This window comes from Furipterus horrens, unplaced genomic scaffold (genome assembly GCF_987537825.1).
Source record: "Furipterus horrens unplaced genomic scaffold, mFurHor1.1.pri manual_scaffold_4, whole genome shotgun sequence".
Taxonomy (NCBI): domain Eukaryota; kingdom Metazoa; phylum Chordata; class Mammalia; order Chiroptera; family Furipteridae; genus Furipterus; species Furipterus horrens.
In genome coordinates, this window is record NW_028327174.1 from 9458869 (window position 1) to 9465899 (window position 7031).

The 7031-nt window shown below is 46.3% G+C and overlaps 1 long non-coding RNA gene across 1 annotated transcript; it reads left to right on the top strand.

Moving 5' to 3' along the window:
• Window positions 1–3407: 3407 nt before the first annotated feature.
• LOC150011100 (uncharacterized) lies at window positions 3408–4597 on the top strand. Its single transcript, XR_016510424.1, has 2 exons — window positions 3408–3846; window positions 4390–4597. It is a non-coding gene; the product is annotated as an uncharacterized LOC150011100 (long non-coding RNA).
• Window positions 4598–7031: the final 2434 nt, after the last annotated feature.

A 7031-nucleotide genomic window follows, 5' to 3' on the forward strand; every position in this document is an offset into this window, starting at 1 on the left:
GAAGACAGCTGTGTCAACACTGCCTGGTACTAATTCTCTGGGATGCTTTCAGCCACAGGCTGCTGCCCCTGGGTAGCTCCCCTACTCACACTAAGGACCAGTGACCTGGAGGTGTGCAGGACCCACATGTGCATCACAGACAGAAAAGGTAGTCTGTGGGTAGACCAGTAACTGTGGACCCTGGAGGGTGGGATTGATGTAAATTTTGACTAAGCATTGGTCAGCCAGAGGCATCGTGGTGAGGGTGCCAGAGAAGAGCAGGGCTCGCAGCCAGAGAGACCTGCATCCAGACACCAACCCTGAGGAGCTGTGAGACCCTGGGCAGTGATACCTTCCCTCAGACTTATTTTGGTGAAAAGGTAAGAGACAGCTGTATCTTGTAGGGTTACCATGAAGAGTCATATCTAGGAAACTAGTATGGCACCTAGCACATGATATTTGCTCAGAAACTGTCACTTTGCTCTTCTCCTTTCTTCCTTCCTATTAGCGGCCAGGCATCATACTAGGTACCGAGGGTCCGGATAAATAAGATACAGCCCTCGCTCTCAAGAAGTCCAGTCTAGCTGGGGAGACACACCCGCACACTACTATCATAATGGGACAGCGCCCTATCAGTGTGATGATGGTGACGGCAAGAGCTGTTTCACACACTGCAATGTGCCAGGCACTCTCCAGGGAGTATGTCACTTCATTCTCACAACCACCCTGAGAGGCAGATGCTATTTTTAACCACCATTCCCCGAGAAGGAAGTGAAGCTCAGAGCCCAAAGGCAGACAGGAAGCCCGAGGAACTAGGGTGATCAGAGAGCACAAAAGCCCTGGTTGGACCTAAAGGGGTCAGAGGAGACTTCAGGGAGGAGGTGACGATGCCCGGGGCTTTGAAGGATGCACCCAGGAGCAGGGAGAGGGAGCAGCACCAGAACTCTGTGAAGGACATCCCCGATGAATACCATGAGAGCCCACTGTGCTACGGGGCTCTACCCTCAACAGGATAGAGTCGGCAGGCTTGAGAAGAAGTTATTTTACTCCTGCAGTGTACAGAAATACAAGCAGCTAATACTAGGGCATCAGTAATCAGACATCAGTGGTACTTCTGCTTCTTTGTCTAAGAGAAAAAATATGGAATACTGAGGGCATTAACTCAAAAGGCAGATCCTCTTCATTTACTTTGGCTTTTAGAGCCTCTTCTGCTTTGGGTCAGAATTCAATGGCTCTAGGGAGTTCATCTCGGCTTTCCTGGCATTTCACTGGGGTCCTGGGTGAGTCACACTCTCTAGTGTCCCTCTCTGGGCCTCAGCCTCCTGCGTAAAATGAAGGTGATGGGCCGGAACAAAGGTTTCAATTATGTGGTTTCCAAGCCTGTGGCATCAGCATCCCTTGGGAACTAGTTAGAAATACCAATTCTAGGGCTCCCCTCTCAAACCTGTTGAGTGGGAAACGCTGGGGCCCAGCCTGTGGTTCTTTAATAAGACCCCCAAGGGCTTTAGATGAGAATCCTGGGTTAGAAGAGTCGCAGGGTAAGGACCCATCCAAAAATAAAACTTGGTTTGGGCTCTAAAATATGATTATGTCTTAAGAGAGATTATTTATTGCCCAAGGCAGGAAATCCTTCAGGGTAAGAAGAGAAGCTTTTTTTGACCATCCAAAGCCCAGAGTCCAGGTGAGCTTTCCTAGAAAGCCTCAGGAATATGTCGCTGTCCTGGACAGATTTTTTTTTTTTGTCCTTACTTGAGGATATGTTTATTAATTTTTTTGAGTGGGTGGAGGGGGGGGAGACAGAGAAAAACACATCATTCGGCTGTCTCCCGTATACTCCCAGACTGGGGATCGAACCCACAACCTAGCTATGTGCCCTGACCGGGAATCGAACCTGCAACCTTTTGGTGTACGGACGACACTCCAACCCAACTGAGTAAACCTGGTGAGGGTGACTTTTTTTTTTTTTTTTAAAGCAGTATACTAGTCTCAAACTTGGCACGTGATGAAAGCAGTCGTATCTGTATAAAGATGAAAGGAGAGCTGCCTTCTCTTTTCGGTTCCAAAACAATGACTCACTGGGGTGTGTGTGCTGTGTGGGAGGGCGGCGGTGGTGGTGGTGGTCCTGAGAAGGCAGGTCCCCCTCTCTGGTGCAGGAGCTTCCTGGTGTGTCAATCTTCTACTGCCACACCCCTTTTAGAGATTTGATTACAAAACCTCGGAAGAGCCACTAACAGCCACAGGCGATTACAACACAGAGCGGGTGGACAGACTTAAGTTAGGTTTGGCTCCCACGACAGTAAGAATGGAAGGAATGTCTTGTCCAAAAGATCGAATTTTCCAAGCCTGGACTTCAGGCTAAAAATCATCAAAAAGATGAATAGAGCATTTCATTGAACTGCCTGCGGTTTCCTCATGCAAAGAGGCACAGTCAGGCTGCTCCTGGGTAAGTGCTAGCTGTCTGGGCCGTGCCCAGCGGTCCTCCCAGGAGGTGCGCAGGAGTAAGCGCCTGAGTCCTAGCCATTTCTAGGGACCCCCAAACCTTACTGGTGGCATCTCAGTAACGACAATAATAAATATTACCCATTTCTTTTACATAGCATTGGCAATGTGCCAGGCACTGTTCTAAGTACTTTATATGTTAGCCAATTTCGTCTTCACAACAACCCCACGGAGATAGGGACCATTATTATCGCCTAATTACAGTTGAGGACATCGAGGCACAGAGAGGCAACATCACAGGATGAGTAAGCCCGGTCAAGAGGGAGCGAGAGCGTCAGGAGACCTGGGCTCTGAGTAAGCCTGTGTCTCAGGCCAGAAGGTCCAGCTGTTCATCTACTGAGGAATGAGGGAGGCGTGATCAGGTGGTTTCTAAGATCACTTCCAGCTGACACCGTCGTCGACTCTGTGCGTTGAGCTGGTGTTGGTTGGTGAGGGCTGACAATGAAGATACGTCCTCACACCTTGGTCGCTAATGCTGCCCGCCTTGTCCAGCGGGTTCCCAGTGTCTGGCCCGAGCCCGGAGGAGGCGGGGCTGCCAAGCACGCCCCCCCTCCACCCCCAAAACAAGTGGCCGCCTAGACGCTAAGCCCTAGTCTCCGGTCCTGGGAGAACAGCCCTTCTCAGGTATCCGTGTGTGGAGAGCCCAGCGAGCCAGGAAAGGGCGTGCAAGAGCCCAGCAGGCGCGACCCGGGATGAGAAAGAGACGACGAAAACAGTCCAGGGACCCAAAGACTACAAAACACGTAGTCCCTTTAACCCTCTAAACTTTCTCCCGGGATTCGCGACCCCAGCAGCCGCACACTGGCTGAAACACGGGCGTATCCGCCCTCTCTCATTATCTATTGGTTGCCGTAGGCATCCATCACAAGCCGAAACTTCCTAATGGGTCACGGCTTATGTCAATCAAGATGGGCGGGAAAATGGGCGGAGCCAGACCCGGGAGAGACGCACCAGTCTCGTTCCCTTCCCTGCCTTCTCCTCCACTGCGCGGCTGAGGATCTCAGGCACCCGGAGGAGCTAAGACTGAGCGTGGAGCCCTGCCGCATGGCTGGGCGAGGCTCCGGGGACTCACCTATGCGCTGTCCCACTGGAGAGCTGAATGGGTTCCCCAGGAGAAAGTCCATCGCCACGGCTGCCGCTGCCACCAACCCGTGGTATCAGCTGACAGCAACCGCCAGCAGCGCCGAACCGTCACGTGACACGCCGGATGGCCCGCGAGGAGGTGCCGGTGGGGGCGGAGCGGAGGGAGTCTGGAACTTGACCACAGGCTCCGCCCCTGACGTGGAGGGTCGGGCACTCAGAGGCGGAGGGCAGTGACCTCACTGAAGCTTACTCGCCGTCGGCGGACGTCACGCACTACCTGGGACGGTAGGGAGCCTGGGGGCGTGGGATGTGTCTAGACCACGCCCTCAAGGTTTATTTATGGCTTGGGGGCGTGGCCTGACGCGCTCGAAACACACCTGGAAAACCGGGTCTCAGACCAGAGAAGTGAGTTGGGTAAGGTTACAGAGCAAGCTCAGAGTACAGCTCTCACTTTTAAATATCTCAGCCCTTGGGACCTCACTGTTGAGTCCGTACGCATCCCTGGGGTAGATGTTTCTCTCTGGCCTGTGGTCTCCCTGCCCTGATAGGACTCTTCCTATATGAGGTCGAGGTCTCCCAGCTGCAACTTGAATCCTGCCTGCAGCCCACATTCACTGATCTCAAACAGGAGCCAGGAGTTTGAGCTCTCTTGACAGAAAACCAGCGCAACGAACTGGCAGCTTGGGACGGGTTCGAGCTCAGGGTAGCAGAAAGCACAGAGATGTCGTCGGGAGTGGTGCCAGTAATTTACTGTGTGATTCAGACAGCTTCCCATTTTCTCTGTGTGCTGGAATTAGATCAAGGACTCTCAACTTTTCTTTCTTTTAGGTCACAAGCTCCTCTGAGAATTTGAAGCCACAGCCTTTCTGAAGAGAAAAGACAGATACAGTATAACTTCAGGGAGTTCCTGGGGTCCCTGAAGTACAGCTGTTGACCCCAAGTTAAGAATTAAGGCTCTCACAGGCCTCCCCCGAGCTTTGTAATTCTATCTTCTTCAACCTTCCTTTCTGGGAGTACATTAGATATCTGATCTGTTGGTTATGTGTTTTTTCTTTTTTTCTACTAAAGACTCCAAAGGATATAATATCCACTGCTTTGGTATTTTGGGGCTTTAGTATTTGAAAGGCTAATAGTAAATAGACCGCACAAATTTATGATGATGGAAAACCCTAATTAGAACTTAATACTTGCACGTGTTAACCTGTTTAAGGGCTGATGTCTTTACTGTATAGTATAAAACCTTTATGGAAGTCATGTACTGCTGTGCTTTGAAAGTGTTTTAATAATGCACGTGAGACTTGCTGATAAATGCCCTTTCCCCCACCAGTCTAGATGCTCCTTGAGGGCTGGACTACTGTCTGTGTTTACTCACCACTGTTGTCCAGCACAGTAACTAACATGAAAATTTAAATCAATCTACTTTACAATAACGGTATTTGGGCTGTAAGCAGAGAATGTATATTTAAAATTAACTACATGTCAGATACCATCCATATTTTTCCTCATTTAGGAATATTGCTTGTTATATGGAGTATATTTAGCATGAACTTTCTTTGGATTCTTCCATTAGTCTGTATGGGGTGATTTACCAGTTCTTGCCTTCCTGCATCACCCTGGTTTAAAGTGATTATGGGCAGAAGATTTTGGCTTTCTTGCCAAGAACAAAACAGCCATAAGGTTTATCCTTCATAGGAAAAAAGCAGAAAGAACTCACCCCCCCCAACCCCAAATAGGGAATGGAATCATAACTCCTCCATGTAAACAGAGCACTACATAGCTTTTCTTTTTTTCTTTTAAAAAAGATTTTATTTATTTTTAGAGAGAAGGGAAAGGAGAAAGTGAGGGAGAGAAACATCGATCAGTTGCCTCTTACATGTGCCCCAACTGGGGACTGGGCCACAACCCAGGCATGTGCCCTGACGGGGAATCAAACTGGTGACCTTTTTGCCTTGCTGGATGACACCCAACCCACTGAGCCACACCAGTCAGGGCTACATAGCTTTTCAATTAGACATGGAAGTGTGTGGATTTTGTCAGCACAATAGATAGGAACAAAAATGGCAAATATTAAGTCTGTTCTAATTTTTTCTTTTAAGTATTTTAGCAATATTAATATCAAATGCCTTTCTGAAGGTAAAAATGTTCAGGTCCCTTAAGATTGACGTATTGCATAAATGTAATGTAATCTATTATATCTTTTAAGTCTTCTTAGACAAAAATTAAGATACTTTGCCTCCAAAGTTCAAAGACAATACTATGACAAGAAAAGTGAGGCCTGTATCATAAAATCCAGATAGAACAAAAGGACATTCGAACAATGAAAAGGTTTCATGTAGTTTTCCTACCATCACATTTGCTCAATACTGTAGATAATATTATAGAAGGATTCTGATGAATTATGTACATAATTTAACTTTGAAAGTGGCTTTTGGGTAGAAGAGAGCTTAGGCTTTTGTCTGTCCCAGGGTACATATTCTGGCTTTGCCACTTACTAACTGTATAACCTTAGGAAAAGTACTTTTCTGCATCTGTCTCCTCATTTGTAAAGAGGAATAATACTCCTAAGGCTTTTGGGAAGGTTGAGCTAAAATATGCAAATTACTCTCTTTAATAGTCATTCAGCAATATGGTGGTTTCTTTCTTGCTGCCTCTCCATAAGAAATTAGAGCCTTTCAATCACAATATTGCACTACTTTGCACTACTTATGACTACTAACACCTTGTGTTTGTGTTGAAATTTTTACACCTTGAAAGGTCGAATCTCCATATATTAAATGTTCATAATATTAGTCAACATTCATATCTGCTGGTTTAGAGACAGGGAAGGGATATTAACCCTATTTTACAGATGGGACTTTGGATACATATAAAGATTAAGTGACTTATCCAACATCACCAAGTCAGGACAGGACTGAAACAGCAAGAACTAAATCATGTTTAAGCACATGATTCAGATGTGAACCTTACACAAGACTGGTATTTTCTTGAGTTATGAGAACATAGTAATGTTCATACAATTTTATTTGCTAATGAACAGAGCTACACTTACCAGTCATTAGGTTTGTAATTTGCAAAAGAGAGGACACAAGAGACTCCACAATGTAAAAGTTAATAGAAACAAAGCAAGATGTATGTTAGGAAAAGGGCTAAGATCAGAAACCTGACTTCTATTCCAGATGGATTTTTTTTCTTTTTAAGAAAATGATGGTAGCTTATAGTGTGGAAAACAGGTTTTATAATTTCAGAGCAACTTTGGTTGGCAGCAGGGAAAAGATAGCTGAGACTGGACTATAAATATTAAAAATGTGATTTTTAATAATATAAGTACAAAATTTTCTTTCTTTATACAATTGTAATGGAATCTGGATCAAACCGCTAGGATTTATTTTAAAAAAAAATTTAAACAATGATATAAAAACTGCAAGGTCTGAATCCAAAGTTTTTCCTCTAATAGTACCAAATACCACAAG